This window comes from Montipora foliosa, chromosome 4 (assembly GCF_036669935.1).
Source record: "Montipora foliosa isolate CH-2021 chromosome 4, ASM3666993v2, whole genome shotgun sequence".
Lineage (NCBI taxonomy): Eukaryota > Metazoa > Cnidaria > Anthozoa > Scleractinia > Acroporidae > Montipora > Montipora foliosa.
Genome location: NC_090872.1, coordinates 34,046,597 through 34,064,096, shown reverse-complemented (window position 1 = coordinate 34,064,096; position 17,500 = coordinate 34,046,597). Strand labels below are relative to the sequence as shown.

Sequence of the window (17,500 nt, the reverse complement as noted above, 5' to 3'; positions counted from 1 at the left end):
CCACAGTCTCAGTATCAATGTTCTTCAACGGGACAGCTTCAGGATAACGAGTTGCAAAGTCGACCAATGTCAATATATATCTATGACCGTCCTCACTCGGTGGAACAATAGGTCCAACCAGGTCGATTGCTACTCTCTTAAACGGCTTGTCAATTAATGGCATCCTCTCTAGGGGAACCTTCGATACGGAACCCTTGTTAACTGTCTTCTGACATACATCACAGGACTTGCAATAACGAGTCACGTCCCCTTGAATGCCTGGCCAATAGAACGCGCTTTGAATCTTATCAGTCGTTTTCTTTATTCCCATGTGACCTCCCATGATCGATCCGTGCGCTAGTGCCATTATTCGACTTCTCAGCTGCACAGGAACCATAACCTGCTTCAGGGGTTTACCTCCGTTCACATAAGGGTGCTTGTAGACACGGTACAGAACTCCACCTTTCACTTCAAATGAAATCTCAGCCTGGCCTCTCACAACTACGTCATTTTTCTCCCAAAATTTCTGTAGGCTCTCGTCATCACGCTGCATCTGCTTGAGCTTTTCTCTATCAACTACAGGACCTTCTTTAGTATCTGGTACCTTCAACGGAATATGTTCTCCAGCTTTCTTAGCTTGACTTCTTGTGGTTACAGCACAAGCTTCTTGTACAGGAACTTGCCAGCTTGGGTCCGGGTCGTCAGCGGCTCTTGCGCCTGGTACATTACCAATAATTAAATCATAAACAGCATCGCGAAGACACTGCGCTTCCACTTGGCCCTTGAGATAAGGTGTATCAACATCAATCTTTGCGATAGGAACTTTCCTTGCCGTATTGTCAATGAGCAGCATAACATTAAATTCTCCAGTAAACTGATCCTCAGACACAAGATCCCTCTTTACTACAATTCCACTACAACCAGTATCTCTCAGGACATCAACAGGCTTCTCTCCAACTCTACCTTTCACGACAGGCATTTTACTTCTCACTCCAGTCAACGGTTCAATACAAGCACTACTCAACAATGGAATCTTCTTACCACAGGCTAACAGCAACTTATCATCTTTAATACAGGCCTTAACTTCTTCATCAGTAGGTTTATCCTCAGGTGGTTGAACTAGACAACTGGCACTTACTTGACCACGCTGCACAGGGTTACCATCCTTACTTTGTCCTCCTGATCTGCGTCCACCTGATCGACAGTTTCTAGCTTCATGTCCCTGCTTACCACATAGGAAACACTTTCTTGTTAGGGTTGGGCAGTTGACAGCTTTATGACCTCGGGTGTTGCACTTAAAGCAATGCAGAGCTGGTGGATTAATCTGCATGTTCTTGGCTTCGTCCCTCTCAGGCTGCACTGTTGGTTTTCTGCTCGCTGAGCTGAACAAATGTTTACCATGAGCCTCCAAGTACTGGTCAGCGATCTTCGCAATCTTTGCTAGAGTCTCAGGTGCCCTTTCTCGCAGGTGAATTGCCAAATCCTTAGGGCAAGAGTCAATAAATTGTTCTTTCACGATCAAGTCCTTAAGACCATCAAAGGTTCGCGCAGTATCCGAAAGCTCTAGCCAACGTAACAGGTATCTGTCCAGTCGCACGATAAACTGCTCCGGACTCTCGTCAACTTCTGGTTTGGATGCTCTAAATTTTCGACGATAGCCGTCTTCGGTAAGGTCATATCTCTTCATTAACGCAATCTTTACCCTGTCATAATCCTTAGCTGCGTCCTCCGATAAACGTGAATACACTTCTAGTGCCCGTCCAGACAACAGAGCACTGAGCTTCGATGCCCATCCATCTTTTTTCCACTTAGCTGTCTCGGCAAATCTCTCGAACCTCTGCAAATACGCATCCAAATCGTCTTTGCCATCAACAAACGAGGGGAGTTTAGGTGCCTTAGCCCGATCCTCTCTCACTTCAGGACGTCCGTCAGCATTCTCCACAGCCAAACGTGCAATTTCCAGCTCATGTTCTCTTTTTGCCGCTTCAATAGCCTCTTTCTGTTTCAGCAGCTCGGCTTCCATCTCCAATTTTCTTAGTTCGCGTTCTTGTCGCCTAGTTTCTCTCTCCTCGTCTTCTCTTCTTCTATCTTCTTCAAGTAAACGATGCTTCTCTTCCTTTTCTTCTTCAAACCGCCTCCTTTTTTCTTCTCTTTCTTCCTCCAATTGTCTTCGTTTTTCTTGTTTTTCTTCCTCCAATTGTCTTCGTTTTTCTTGTTTTTCTTCCTCCAATTGTCTGCGTTTTTCTTCTTTTTCTTCCTCTAATTGTCTGCGTTTTTCTTCTTTTTCTTCCTCTTCCCTCACAAACTCGAGAAGCTTTTCTCCTTGCAATCCGAATTCTTTCCCCATCTGCAAAAGCTTTTCCATTTCCATAGCAGTATGTCACAGCAAAAACACAATATACTCTCTTGCACAGTTCTTCTTACTTTAGGCGTAACTCCTTCTTGAATTGTCCTTTCCTGGTTTCTGTAGTCAGCAAACAAATGAATTCCTCTCCCGGACCAGGCCCCCAATGTTACGAGTTCGAATGTTTTGAGGAAAAGTAGTTCGCAAACTAAACTGAACGCAGGGTTGTCGGAACAACAACAAGAAGATTTATTCCAAAAAATGAACGTAGTTTCCACGAAGTAAAACTCTGAATAACACGTACTCGATAAACTTACACGGCCTCCGCCAACTTGAATGCACACAGCTTCTGTCACACTTGACTAAATACGGCCAACGCCAACTCTCTTCGCTTGTGAAAAACTAGTTAGAAAAACACTCCGTTTGGACTCGTCTACTTATATACTCGGACAATAAACTTCTAGAACTTTCTAAAATAGTAATCGATCTAATTATGGAAAGATTACAAAACACACCGATTTAGAAACGCTTACGTACAAACCTAAATATAAACAAACTACGAACTCTCGCGAAGATTCTAGACAGTAACGCTCGTCACGCAATACTATTTTTCGTAACAGACTGAATGGATGAGTGTATGAATATAGAAACCGATAAGATGATACGAAACATTGAGAAGATATGTTGAGATGCATACGACAGAGCTTGAAGGAAGGTATAGGTGATCTCAGTCCCTTTTGGGAGATTGAGAGCTGCTTGAAACTAGGTAGAGTGCATTTTCCAACCTAAGTAAAATGAGGATCACCAAATAAACCTAGGTAAAGAACGTTTCAACCTGACACCGGATTTGACCGACAACATATCAGCAGTCACTGGCGGTGGTGTTTGCCATTCAAGAGCTAAAGACAATGGAGCAGGCGGATGTTTTAACTTGCAAAGGGTACCAAGGCGAACCATTGATACGTACACGGGGGCACCCTATCCCCTTCACACATACGTGTGAAATAACTGACAAATAAAGGTTATCGCGCTGGTTTTACAACGACTCTCAACAGCAAGTGGTTCTCGTTTCATCGAGAGTAATTGTTTACATCATTAGTCTAAAACGTACCACATCCGTAAGTTTGTTGAATTCGGCAGAACTGCAGTCTGTAAAATTTGCCTGATTCCATTCTTCTTCCTCAGAACAATGGCGTGAAGCGATTCCTACGGCACGGACAGGGAAGAAGAATACAGTGAAAACGCAGCGAGGCAATGATTAGTATCTTTGAATTTTTGAGAGAACGTCCATTACCCTCTACTGCCATCACTAGTACTACTACTACTACTACTACCACCACCACCACCACTACTACTGCTGGTGCTGCTGCTACAACTACAACCGCAGTCAGTAACTGCTGCTCTAATGTCGAGCTTTATTAAAGCAACAAAGCATACATCCTATTTCACATTAAGAAATTTTGTGCGCAGTTTTCAAACAGTGTATGACTAACACTCAGCTTGGACTTACCGCTGGCCCCGTTTGGGCACAATTGGAAGTCCGTTAATCCCTTTGGGGTAATTAACCAAGACACCCCTTCTGATGTCTCAGCCGAACACTCTGGAAATCCCGAGGAGAAAATAAATTACCCAAAGAGTTTTAATGTTATACGTAGAGGACGTGGCAAAACAAAACCTTTGGAACCCACATAACTACGGTTGATTCCCAATGACTTAGCCTCCAACATAACTTAAGGAGGCTCGAAGGGTTTCAAAAAGTTTAGATTGAATAACGCTACAACACTGTATCACGTAACAGCAATGTTATGGTATCATATAAAACACCGATTATTTCCAAAAAAGATGTGATCATTATTGTGATGTAATTAGTTACCTTTTCAACGGGAAAGCCCAGCAAAAACACCGTATATTTTGGATTTAGTTGCTCATATTTCTAAAACGAACTAGGTGACACTCCTTTTTTATTGCTGAAAAGTGATTAGAAGGCCACGATGAAACTTTCGTCAAAGTTTAAAAAATTTCTGTCTGGAGGATTCAGAAAAAAATCACAAAATTAAGGTGGCTCTGAATCTACTGGACAGAGTTTTTTAAAACTTAGCAGAAAGTTTTATCATGCCCTTCTGATTACTTTTCAGAAATAAAAAAGGGGGGTCACCCAGTTCGTTTTTGAGATATAAGCAACTAAAGATAAAATAAAGGGTGTTTTTACAGGGCTTGCCCGTTGCCACGGTGACATGTTACGTCTCAATAATGACTGTATCTTGTTCAGCAATAGTTCATGTTTCGTTTAGTACCACAATATTGCCAATAAATGATACAACGTTGTGGTGCCGATCCTTCTAATAAGAGCGTGACTTGGAAGCGTTGAAACTGGTTGATTCCTCAATATTGCACTGCGAATCCTGTACTGCGCGTATGGTGTGTCAATATTTATACATTGGTCAAATTTGCAACATTGTAAATATGGCGAAAGTCGATCATATACGATGAAACAGTTATCAAAAAACGTGAGAGAAGTTTTGAATGACCCATAATTGATCTCTTTGCGAATAAGCACGCCCATTCCGAGAACATGGCGAATTTTGTTGTTTAGATCTACGAGAATCGAGATAGTCGTGTACGACGGTGTTTTGTATAGGTAATCGCATGGGGCCGAGTAAAATTAAGGATTAATATCACGCGTGTTTTCAGAAGTTGCTGAAATTGCCCTAGTCGCGCAGCAGACAAGCAAATCAACTTGTTCTTTGCGTCCAAAACGAGTATAGATGATTGTTATTTACGTCCACTCGAGAGTAAAATACGAGTTTCATTCCTGAACAACAGTAACAACGATTAAACCAAATGTTAAGCTTCAATTTATTTTATTCACCTGCGCTGTAGAAGTTTTTACCACTTGCAAATACGCATCCGTAAACATAGCAAACAGTTTTTCCAAAGAAATCCACCAAATTTGAGCTACTTGCTCCTCCCGTCAATGGCAAATTGTTCTGTGACCTTTTTTGTTGAGCTGCAAGATGTCGTGGTAAACTGAAAGCCCTTGACGAAAGGAATCATTTTGTTTTTCAACCACACAATCCCGCTACGCCGGGCGCCACGTAAGTCGATCCAAGTTTTAAGCTTTTCATGAAAAAATCTTTTGCCCTTCTTCTTTTCACTCGAAAATTCAAATTCCAGATCATCTTTTAAAGCTAGTTCTTAATCTTTATGCCTTTGTGACGAATGCAGCGCGAATTAAAAGATAAACTCGAAGTTGTTTTGCTCAAACAGAAGAAACCAACTGAATGTGGAAGAGGTACGTTCAGCCAATCAGGAGCGAGAAGTTTTGGCGCTCGACCAATCGTGAACGAGTAATTTTGCCCTCTTCTCAAGCAAAATTAAGAAAAAATGCCCTCTTCATTGACCAATCAGTATTCAGTAATTTTGCCCTCTATGTTATTAACTCTTAAACGAGCACGGTGACCTATATTTTTTATTTGATCATTTTGGTGTAGAAATTATCCACTTTAATTTTAAAAAAAAATTTAAACAAAATTCAAAAGGAAAAAAAATAGAGCTAAAAATGTACACAAAGCCCCTTACCCTGGGGTGTAATAGTCCTGTTCCGGGACTCCCTCTTACCCCGCCCCGAAAATGGCCCTGGAACCTGGGCGGGAAAGAGAGAGTCCTGAATTACTTGCAGGTGCATGCTCGGAATGACGCCATTTTTTCCCCCAAAACTGAGGGGAAAACCATATTTGGAAAAACATTCCTTATTTGGGCATAGCGTATTCCGAGTGCTTTTACACTGGATAATGTGAAAGGAAATTATAACGCCAAGTTTCTGGAGGCAACTCATCTCACGTTTAAGAAATGCCACTTTACCTTTGTGCCTAAGGCGGAACAACTGCAAGCTATTCATGCAGTCGTTACCGGTAATGATGGTTTTGTTAAACCTCCAACAGGATTTGTCAAGTCTATTTGCTACATGGTTGTTCCTTTAATATGTTTGCGATTTTCTTCGATCCGAGTCCGATGTTAATTGTAAATCAGTCCTTCTTATCGTGAGTCCCAATCGTGGAAGATCAGATGGATGACATACGAAAGTATGGAATTTCGTGCCTGAAACCCAACTGAACAGCAACATGATGTTGGCGCAGAAAAATATCAAATTTTGATTTAATTGCTCTCCCGAGACTCCTTGACAAATATACTGTATGTAAGTCGTGGATGTGAATCGCTGAGCGAAGACTTATAAATCTCCTGCTGGAATTCTTGTTTATTGTTCATTATTTATTGTTCATTACTTCTGTCGATCTAGTTATGTGATAATTGCACTGATCCAGTTAACATATGTTTGAGTTGCACAGTAATTATTGAAACTAGCACTGTGATTGTTTCAGGAATTTAGGCCTACCAATTTTTTTCAAAATCGGGGACAAATTGTTTGGATATCCAATATAAAACAATCAGGTAAAAAATGTCGTAAATACTCTCACTTTTATCAGGAATAATACACAAAAACCGGTGACAAACAAAAATTTTTTTTTTGAGTAATTAGAGTAGAGTAATTTACTCAGACTATTAATTTTTCCTAAGAATAATTTATCAAAGCACTTGTCGCATTAAATCTTTCTTTCCTTACAACGATAGACTTAGGGTCGTGGCCAAATGGCTAAGGTTTTATGTAGAGCTGCCTGTTGAGACTGCAATGATTTTTATATCGGAAAAACTAAAAGACGATTGCATGACAGAAAAACTGAGCATTATTCCTGATAAATTTAGATAAAAAGTTAAAAGGAAATTGAATCACAACCTGCAGCTGGACTATTTGTTTCATTACATACCAGTTTGTAAACGATGAAATGATATATGATTTGCATCATCTATGTGAACTGCGGATATGAATTCAAGTGAAGCTATGATCTTCGCAGTTGTGAACGCAATTTTTGCAATTGCGTTGAGAGGCCTGAAAAATTCAGGACTACAACAGGATTTGAACACGTGACCTCGCGTTACCGGTGCGACGCTCTGACCAACTGAGCTATGAAGCCACTGACGTTCGGAGCTGGTCATTTGTGGGTTCTAATGTTCCCGTGAGGAATGAATCAACGATGAAATGATATGTGAATTGCATCATACATATGAACTGCGGATATGAAATCAAGTGAAGCTATGATCTTCGCAGTTGTGAACGCAATTCTTGCAATTGCGTAGAAAAGCCTGAAAAATTCAGGACTTCAACAGGGACATTAGAACCCACAAATGACCAGTTTCCAACGTCAGTGGCTTCATAGCTCAGTTGGTCAGAGCGTCGCACCGGTAACGCGAGGTCACGGGTTCAAATCCTGTTGAGGTCCTGAATTTTTCAGGCTTCTCTACGCAATTGCAAAAATTGCAATGGGGAACATTCAGGGAAAGTTTTAAGAAAATCGTTCGACAACTTTTTTTTTCTGAGGAATCACCTTAAACGACGACATTCGCAGATATTTTCTCCTAAAACTGATGTTAAAGGTATATTTACAGAAAGAGAAGAGAGAAAGAAGCCACCTGACCTCAGTTGTTCAAAATGTGGGCAAGGCTATCCACCAGATAAATCACTATCCAGTGGATAAACACCAGCAAAACCAATTGGGTTATCCTCTGGAAAGTGATTTATTCGCCGGATACCGCTATTCACCCTTCGAACAACTGGGGCCTGGACTTTTGAGGTGTATATATGAGACAATTGCTTAAAGAAGGATCACTTCTTCCCTGTTCATCTGTAACCCACATTTCAACTATATACACATTGACTTTTATCGAGTCCTTTCACGGAAACACATAAGCCCAATAAATTAATTAAATTGATATTCTCCCGTTCTGGCTTGATAGCTTGGTTTGTGTAGCCTTCCACCGGCTTTGCAGCGGTCATGGGTTCCAATCCTGTTGCAACTCCCTGAATTTTTCAGGTGTCTAGAAGAGACAATTGCTATCATCGCTGCTGAAACCTCGTATGTTTCCATTGCTGTGATCTACATCTACATGTAATTCCAGCACTCGGCAAAGTCCCTTTTTGCCTTATGGCTGTTTCTGCTTTGGTGACCTCCTACACCACAAGCCTTTTTAGAGACATCACCGCCACGCCGGCCACTTCTGCAGGAGAGAAAAGGACAGCCACAAAGTGGAGAACTTCATCCCCTTCTCTTCTCGAATAGTGTGTGGGTTCTTTTAACGTCCAGAACGGAACATTTGAAGATAGACGACATTTGTGAGAAGGGGCATACGGTTTATAGTCCTTATCCGAGAAGAGTTGAAAGTCTAACCATTGCAGATGAAATTAAAAAGGCAGCACTTTCTCCTCAGTTATTTTAAGATCCCGAGTGTTGACCCGGCAGCGCTTCGAACCCGCGACCTCCGGCATGACTGCCCGATGCACAAGTAATTGAGCACCAGTGCGTGGTGATAACCGGCGCCCAGTAAACTTTGGAGAATGCATCGATCTCTTTCTTTTTTTTTTTGCAGAATGACATAAATGCTGCGTCTGCACTTGTTAGGAAAAGAAGTGAGCAATTATAATTGCCATGAGCTGTTTACAGCTTTTAAGACATTTCATGTTTACCGATGAATATTTTGTGAAAAAAAGGAAAATTAAAATAAACGTTCACACACCTTTTGTGCTCGATAATCCGTTGCCACAGAAGCGATAGTTCTTACTTGTCGGTGTCAGATAGTAAACATAGAACCCATTGCAGTTAAGAACAGTTATATTAACATCGAATCCGCAGCAGTCCTTGCCATCAGAAAAACACACTTTGCGTTGAACAGGACCATCAGCTACTAAAGGATGCGATCCATTAAGCCATCCTGGTGAGAGAGTGTTGCAATAACTTGCAGGTCTGCATACCTGGGAAATTTGATTTCCAGCAAACCCACCAAATTTGTACCATCCATTTGCAAGAGTGTCATCATAACTTGGAGTACTGGGTGTGACGTTGTAAGAATCTGCTCTGTCAAACTTGTCGAGTAATATATAGCCAGAGCACCCTAGAAGAGGTCAAAGACAAAAGGTGTTGGCAAACCTTCCCTGCCAGACCGAGGACAAGAAAAATTTAAATCCTTCTGACTATTCTGATATGTCCTTTACCTTAATTGGTTGCGTGAGTCCACAACACCTAATGTCTACAGGAATTGCCTAGTCTAGGAACAAATAGATCACATCCTCGAATTTCAACTACTGGACTGGCGCCTTGGTTGACTTTGCGGAACAGACCCTTAAAATAGTCTAATGCAAGGTGTAGTTTTATTAAGGAAGTCTCATGATTTTATAGGTGTAAGACACCAGTTCTTGACCATGCCCAACCAATAGAATTGTGTACGTGAGGCTGTGGTAAAAAATGGCATAATCTGTTGACTTTATGTTTATTCGCTTTGTTAATGCCTGCCACTACATGTATAATTCACAGGACATGTGCCCACTTTGGCATAATGTGGTAATTTGGGCTAAAAGACCTCACTGGCTCCCTCGTGAGTATAATTCCTGAATAAAAAAAAATTAAAATTAAATAAATAATAATCTAAAACGTATTGAAAATCAGTCAATTAATACAGAAATTATTAAAAACAAAAAAAATTCTGTTCTAGTTATAAAAACAGTTCAACTTAATTGTTCATTTACTTTAAAAACAATAATAATAATATTTATAATAATAATAATAAGTAAATAAGAAATGATTTTAAACAACTTTTTAAAACATTTTTGTTGATAATATTTTTGAATAAGAAAGGTAATAAGGTGCAAAGGAATTGAACTGCCTGACCGGGAAGTATTGAATGAGGTAGAAGAAGATGGTTATACATGACAAAATCAGGGATGATGAAATGAAAGAGAAACTAACCAGTGAATATAAGAGAAGACTTCGCTTGATTCTTAAATCTTAATTGAATGGTCGAAACAACACCACTGCAATAAACACCTGGGCCCGGTTGTTCAAAAGCCGATTAACGCTAATCCCAGATTAAAAATTAACCAAGGAGTTTATTTCTCTACTCCCAAATGCTGTTCAACGCTGATATTCGGAAAAACTTTACATAAGAAGAAGTCAATCTTGAAAAACATAAATAAGCAAAAGAAGCTTTCACCAAAAAGTTGAAAAAAATGAAACGAAAGTTTACGAAAATCCTGGATTAAGTTAATCGGCTTTCGAACAACCGGGCCCAGGGTTGTTGCAATCTTGAGGTATGGAGCATGTATAGAGGGGCGTGAACCTGAACTGAAGGCCCTAGGCCAGAAAACTTGGAAAATAATGAACCATGTATGCAGCGCTTTATATAAAAAGCGATGTAGACAGACTACGTTTTACGAAAAGAAGGAGAGATAGCTCTTATTAATGCAGAGGAATGCGTGAAAGGAGAGGTGAATAATCTAAGCTGGTACATAAAATGTTCCATGGGAAACCTGATGGAAGGTGTGATGATGGCTGGAACACTGGAAACAGAAAATGCTGTTGAACAAAGGGCCTTCAAGAGCGCTAGAAAAGAAAAGAAAGAAAGTGGCATGAAAAGAAAATGCATGGTCAATTTTTTAGAGAAATGCCTGAAACTGTTTACAAGGAGAAATCCTGGGGATCTCGATGGTTATAAGGTCAAGGAGATTTGAAGGTCAATACAGAAGCATTGTCCACTGGAAGCTATGAGAAAAGTTCCATCTTGATAGGAGTGACAACATTATTGAAGCAAGAAGACCTGACCTTGTACTTGTACTGCTAGTCTCAACAATCGCCAAGGTTCCAAATATTTCACTGTTTATTCAATCATCTTGTTTACCGGAAAGTATTCGAAATCCATTGGTGTCTCTCAAATCTGCGACTAGTAGTGTCGGCTTCAACGATCTTATTAATCGATTACATAAAGGATTGTTACGTATGCCTCATCATACGTCATGCATTAATTTCGTGTTAGAACGAAACACTCCCCCGGGCATGAAAAAGTTATAACTAGAGTCAAAGGTCAAAAGATACTGAAAGGAAACAATCAGGTTTTGTTTTTATCTTCTGCTTCCTCCTTTGGTATAAGAACAACCAATTTATTCACTGCTTGCTCGACGGTAACAAAGCCTCTTCCGTGATATTCGCTGACAGCTTCCCCCGGTTTGGGATTTTTGTACTGTACTTGTACTCTCCTTACTCTTCCGTCTTCCCCAGGAAATTTCTTGAGGACGACACCAAGTTTCCATTGTCCTCTGATTTGGTTAGTATCTTGGATGAGCCCTACGTCACCTTCCCTAAGATTGCGTTGAGCCGTGTGCCACTTTGGCTGAATTAGTAAGCTTGGAAAGTAGTCCCTTGTCCATTTCTTCCAGAAGTAGTTCACAACATTCTGGACAAATTCGAATCGCTGACGAGGATTGGAAGGCTCTCTGAAAGGCCTGCTTGGCACTCGTGAAGTTGCTCTGCCTAGTAGTAAGTCATTGGGACATAAATAAGTGCCATCATCTGGAAACGTAGGGTGTCTTCCGATAGGTCTTTCACTTGCAAGGTTTGCTACCTCAAAGCAAACGGTTTGGAGTTCTGAGAATGTCATGACATGATCACTTATAGCTGCTGTTATCGCTCGCTTCACCGATTTCACTAACGCTTCTGACACTCCGTTTTGCCATGGTGCATCAGCTGGGGCAAAATCCCACTTGAATCCTTCCATCACGCCAAATTCTGTTTGTTGCTCTCGATTCCAGCCTTGTACCACATATTTTAGTTCTTCATTTGCGGCAACTAGATGAAGTCCATTGTCGGAATATAGTTTCGAAGGATACCCTCGAATAGATGCAAATCTTCGCAGGACCATAAGGAATTTCCCAGTGCTATAATCTGCGGCTAGATCTACATGTACTGCGCGGGTGCCTAAACAGTTGAAGATCACTCCATATGTTTTCCCAATCGTTCTTTTCTTCACCTCGTCTCGAATTTTGAATGGTCCAAATAGATCAACAGCAGTACAAGTCCAGGCGGGAGACAGCTTTAATCTGTCCACTGGTAATTTTCCCATAATTTGTTCACTAAGTCTTTTGTCTAGTTTCTTGCATATTACGCAGTTGTATCTGATAGACTTAACCATCTTCAGTAGTTTGACAATCCAGAATCTTGTGCGAATTTTACTGGCTGTCGAGAGAACGCCAAGGTGCCTTCTTTTATGGATATGTTCACTATATAGACGTGAAAATCGATGATCATAAGGAAGAAGGATAATTTCGTTTTTGTTGTGACTCATCTCAATCCACCTTTCTTCCCGTCCTCCAACCATGTATATTCCATCTGTATTCTTTCTGGGGCACAGGCGTTTGTATCGTCCTTATTCAACGTCTTTATACATGCTTTTTTGCGCTTCCATAATCCAAAATTTTTCTGCCTTTGCTATATCACTTGGAGTTAGTGACTGTCCGGCGTGTTTGAAGGAAGATTTCGGTTTTCTTTGGTACATTGTCAAAATTCTGGCTGTCACTCTGATTAGTTTTCCAAAATCTGAATATCTGTCGATGTTGATTCTTGACGCCAATGTGTCCTTGTTATCTTTTCTGAAAGGTTTGGTTATATTGGATACTATTTTGATTAATTCAGGAAGTTGCTCCTTTGTCAGTGTTTTGTGTATTGGCCATTCGGATTCGGGCAACTCAAGGAAGCTGGGTCCATTTTGCCAGGCGCTGTCCAAGTTTATTTCATTAGGTTTCTTACCACGAGTTAACCAATCTGCTATGTTATATTTACTTTCCATTCAAAACCATTCTTTGGGGTTTGTATTCTGTTGTATCTCTTCTACGCGGGTTGCGGCGAAGGTATTAAATCCGTACGATTCTTTCTGTATCATGCTATGCACTATTTGGGAGTCCACGATGTGGTAGCACTTTACAAACTTGTATCTACATTGTGTGAGTAGAAATGCTTTTAGTCTTGAGTTTAACAAAGCTCCACACAGTTCAATTTTATCAATGTACATCTTTTTTATCGGTGCGAGTCGATTTTTTGATAGCATAAGTCTGCAGCTATATCGTCCATTGTTGAGTTTCCATCTTACATATGCACAGGCACCAAAGGCGTTGCTGGATCCATCACTGAAGATGATTAACGTCGGTTGTTCACTTGTTGCATCCTTTGGTTTCACACATCTCTTGAATATGATGTTGTTCATTTCCTGGATATCCTGGCAAAATTGTTTCCAGTATTGTTTGTACCTTTCAGGAATTGCATCATCCCAACCTAGTTTATTTTCGATTCCCCATAGTTCCCTCATCAAAATCTTTGCTCTGGTAAATGGTCCTGTTAAACCAAGAGGATCATAAATGCTATTCACTTGTGATAGAATTATTCTTTTCGTTGGGTTGCTGTCATTATCATGAGTCTTATCGTTTGGTTTTTTTTTTGGATGTGGTTCGAAGGTGCATCTTATATACAAATTCGTCTTGAACAGGGTTCCAAACAACTCCCAACACCTTTTCCGTATTAGAGGATTTGTCGTTGGGTATAGTTTTGAGTATATCCATTCTATCATGAGTGAAAATCCACTCTTTCATTTTGAAGTTCTCGGTAAACAAGATGATTGAATAAACAGTGAAATATTTGGAACCTTGGCGATTGTTGCGACTAGGAGTACATTCGAAATCCAAGTATAATGGCGGAAGACGCCCTGAAGATACGCAGAAGCGCGAACACAAGATTCACGAGAAAAAAGAACGAATTCTTCAAGGCGATAGCTGAAAATAAAGGTACTGAGATCCTGAGAACAAAGTTTAAAGAGCTTACCGAGGTCTGGTCTACAGTGGAAGGTAAGCATGACATTTATTTAATGTACCTATCTGAGGAGGAGATTGCGACAAATGAAAAATGGATCGATGAACTACAAGAAGAATATAATGGAGCATCGGCGGTATACGCAAAGTATGAAAAGGAAAAACAAGTGATTGAACAAAAGGAAAGGAAGAATTGAACCGCCAGCATATGATGAAACTTCGAGAAGAAGAGTTTAAAAGGATAGTTCAACAGACCATTATAAAGAAGAAATCTGCGGAAGCAATCTTTGAGGCACTTGTCGAACATTTTAAAAATGTAATTGAAACGAGAACGGATGACGAAAACGCAGGGATAGCGTTGCGTAAAACTGAAAACGATATTGAGCTTGCGCTAGCAGACTGTAAGAGCGCGCACAATAAATTACTTGAGATATTAAACGAGGCCACAGCTGAAAATGAAATCGAATGAATTTCGAATATACTGCTAGTCGCAACAATCGCCAAGGCTCCAAATATTTCACTGTTTATTCAATCATCCTGTTTACCGGAAAGTGTTCGAAATCCATTGGTGTCTCTCAAATCTGCGACTAGTAGTGTCGGCTTCAACGATCTTATTAATCTATTACATTAAGCATTGTTACGTATGCCTCATAATACGTCATGCATTAATTTCGTGTTAGAACGAAACAGTACTTGTCAAGAAAAAGAGGAAAAAGTGTTCGATTATTGATATCGCAGTACCGGCAGATGTTAGATGTAGCGAAACGAAATTGAAAAAGTAGAGAAATATCAGGACCTGAAAAGAGAAATTGCTATATATATCTGGTAGATGAGATCGGTAAATGTGGTTCCCGTTGTGATTGGTGTGATTGGCTCTGTGTCAAAAAAAATTGATTGGAACAGCACGTATCCTAAGGACAGTTTTAGAACAATAAGAGAAAAATGTAACCTACTGGCTCTTGGCCATTTGTTGTGGCCCGCTCACTAGGGTTGACAGATAATAATAATAATAATAATAATAATAATAATAATAATAATAATACTAATAATAATAATGATGATGATGATGATATTAATAATGATGATGATAATAATAATAATTCTAAATGATTCACTATAAATTTCCTGGCGCTTCCTTTCTATGTATGGCGGGACTTTTCTTTAAAACGGAGGTTAATATAGCAAGAATGGCTAATTTCCCCAAGAAGAGGCGAAAGCATGCCCCTAATTTAGCGATTCAAAAACATTTACCAGCTGCCGGCAATTTAGACATTTTAAATTTCTAATCTCTCGTCAACATATTGGGCCGGAACTTTTGAAAGATAATTAAGACTTCGCACATGATTTGGAGTTCTCTATTGGATGAAAATACGAAATGTTTCAATAGCCAGATCGAGAGTTCTTAAAGATTGGAATTATCATATTCATTTCTATTGTAGTTTCGAAGTTTGCAATCAAGATATAAATTTTCCAAGACATAAATTTATGTCAATCAGGATAAGTAAAAATTTTAATATTAGCCCACCAGAGTGGGAAGGACTTTGACACAATTTGACTAATATTCCTTTTTGAAGGCATTTACACGAATTTTACGTTATTACATTTTCAACTTCGGACTTGGTTTCTAGCTTTTTTATATGGCCACTAAAGCTCCGTTATCAGGTAATATGCTAAGTAATCGAGCCAATTGTTGCTAAGCCGAAAGAAACTGAGACGGGAAGCGACTATTTCATGAATATTAATTGTGAGGATAAAATTCTGAGGGAATAATTTTGTGCAAAAATGCTGAAAATGATACGTTTTACTTAAGAAGCTCATTCTTAGCTATAAAGTGCACTCTACAAAATTTTGATTTGCTCGTACGTTTTTGTTGCTGCTAAGTATAATTTTAGCCTAGATTAACTCTATCGTTCGACGTTTACCACCTCAAATCCAAGGCAGGTTCGTGGAACCAAATATCTTTTAAACATTAGTTTCGTTTCGTTTAGCTTAGACGCAATTTCGTTATGTTATGTAATCAGCTGCAGGATAGATCTCAAAACAAAACTCGATCGTAAACTAAAACGTTACCCCTGATTTTGTCAGCCAAAAATGACTTGATGGTCCGAGACCTTTTTTTAAAGGCATTCAGACATCATCTGTTAGTACAGATCGTCAGAAGGTCAAACTCATTTATTGTTGGCCGTTTTTATACCAGAGAGGCGGAATGCTGCCGAACGGGTAACCGAGACCATATAAACAGGCCCTAATTCAATGATTTTATTACTTCGTCTAGACGCATAACGCGTCTCTCGCCCATCTCTACACAGGACGAATTAAAAAACGTACTAAAACAAATGAAGGAAGACTTCTAAAAGAAATGTGTTTTTGATGTGTTCGAATTTTGCTATTGAACATGGAAGAACCCAAATTTTTTAGAGTTAGAAATTGCAAATAATTTGGCTGAAAATTACCTTCCTTGAACTTACCAACTAACTATTTGCTTTCCCAAGATGCTACCTGACATTTCTAGGGCCCAAGAACCGAAAAAAAATAACCCTTCCGCAAACCTAATTTGATTTTTTTACTTGTTTGTGGATATGTCCAAATGAATTTTGTTACTTTTTAATCTTACCGTCAGCTTTTGCTTGAACTGAAAAGCTCTTAGTGCATATAACAAGAACAGTCACTGTAACGAGACAAACTTTCTCCATTGTAGAAAATTTAGAAAGGAAAGAGGATGACCAGTTTTACTTTCTGTAGAACCGATTAAGTAATTGAGTTGACGGAGAGACGGTGCAGGGCGCCGTTGCAGAAAACAGCGAATGACAAATCAGTCTCGAATAGGATCCTTAAAATGATGAACAACAGTGATGAAAGAATTTTCCTGTTTGGGGAAAATGACAAACTCCCACGACGCATTAAATGATAACGAGAAGGGATTCGTCTGTTAAGTAAGCTTATACACCTCTTTGTCTTTTAGTGGCCGTAAGCAAGATACAAAGTCCCTTAAAAAGGGTTTTACGACAGTCAGTTTCGATTGGACATAAATTACTGTCGCTAATGTTTGATCTGATTGGTCGATAAACACTAATGTCACTCACTCGCGAACGGAAACTTTTTATACCAATTTTATTTTTTCACTATCCGATAGAAGCCCCCAGGCACACTGAACCAGCTGCAACACTTTGGTAAGTACTCTTTTGCCCCGAAGCTGTGGAATGCTCTTTCAGATCATACTAGTACATAATTACCCTTGATCAGACTTGAATGGCATATTTCAAAGCCGTTACATTTCAGAGTTGTAAAGTTTTTTAGCTGTGTATAGTGCCAATTTTTGCATTCTTCATCTTATTTCCTTGTAGTAGATGTGATTAGTTCTCCATGTACATGTAACTTATTCCCTCCTCGAGTCCTGACAGGTAAATATTAAATTCTGAGCGCTATGTTTGACATATAATTCA

The 17,500-nt window shown here is 39.7% G+C and overlaps 1 long non-coding RNA gene across 1 annotated transcript in view; it reads right to left on the bottom strand.

Annotated features, from left to right (window-relative positions):
• The window catches only part of LOC138000667 (uncharacterized), a 22,903-nt gene extending 6,172 nt beyond the window's left edge, over positions 1-16,731 (bottom strand). Inside the window, exons 1-3 of the long non-coding RNA XR_011123173.1 lie at positions 16,672-16,731; positions 8,951-9,325; positions 3,435-3,529 (exon numbers count right to left, since the gene is read on the bottom strand). This is a non-coding gene — a long non-coding RNA (uncharacterized lncRNA). The remainder of the gene's footprint in view (positions 1-3,434; positions 3,530-8,950; positions 9,326-16,671) is intronic.
• Between the last annotated feature and the right edge of the window lie 769 nt (positions 16,732-17,500).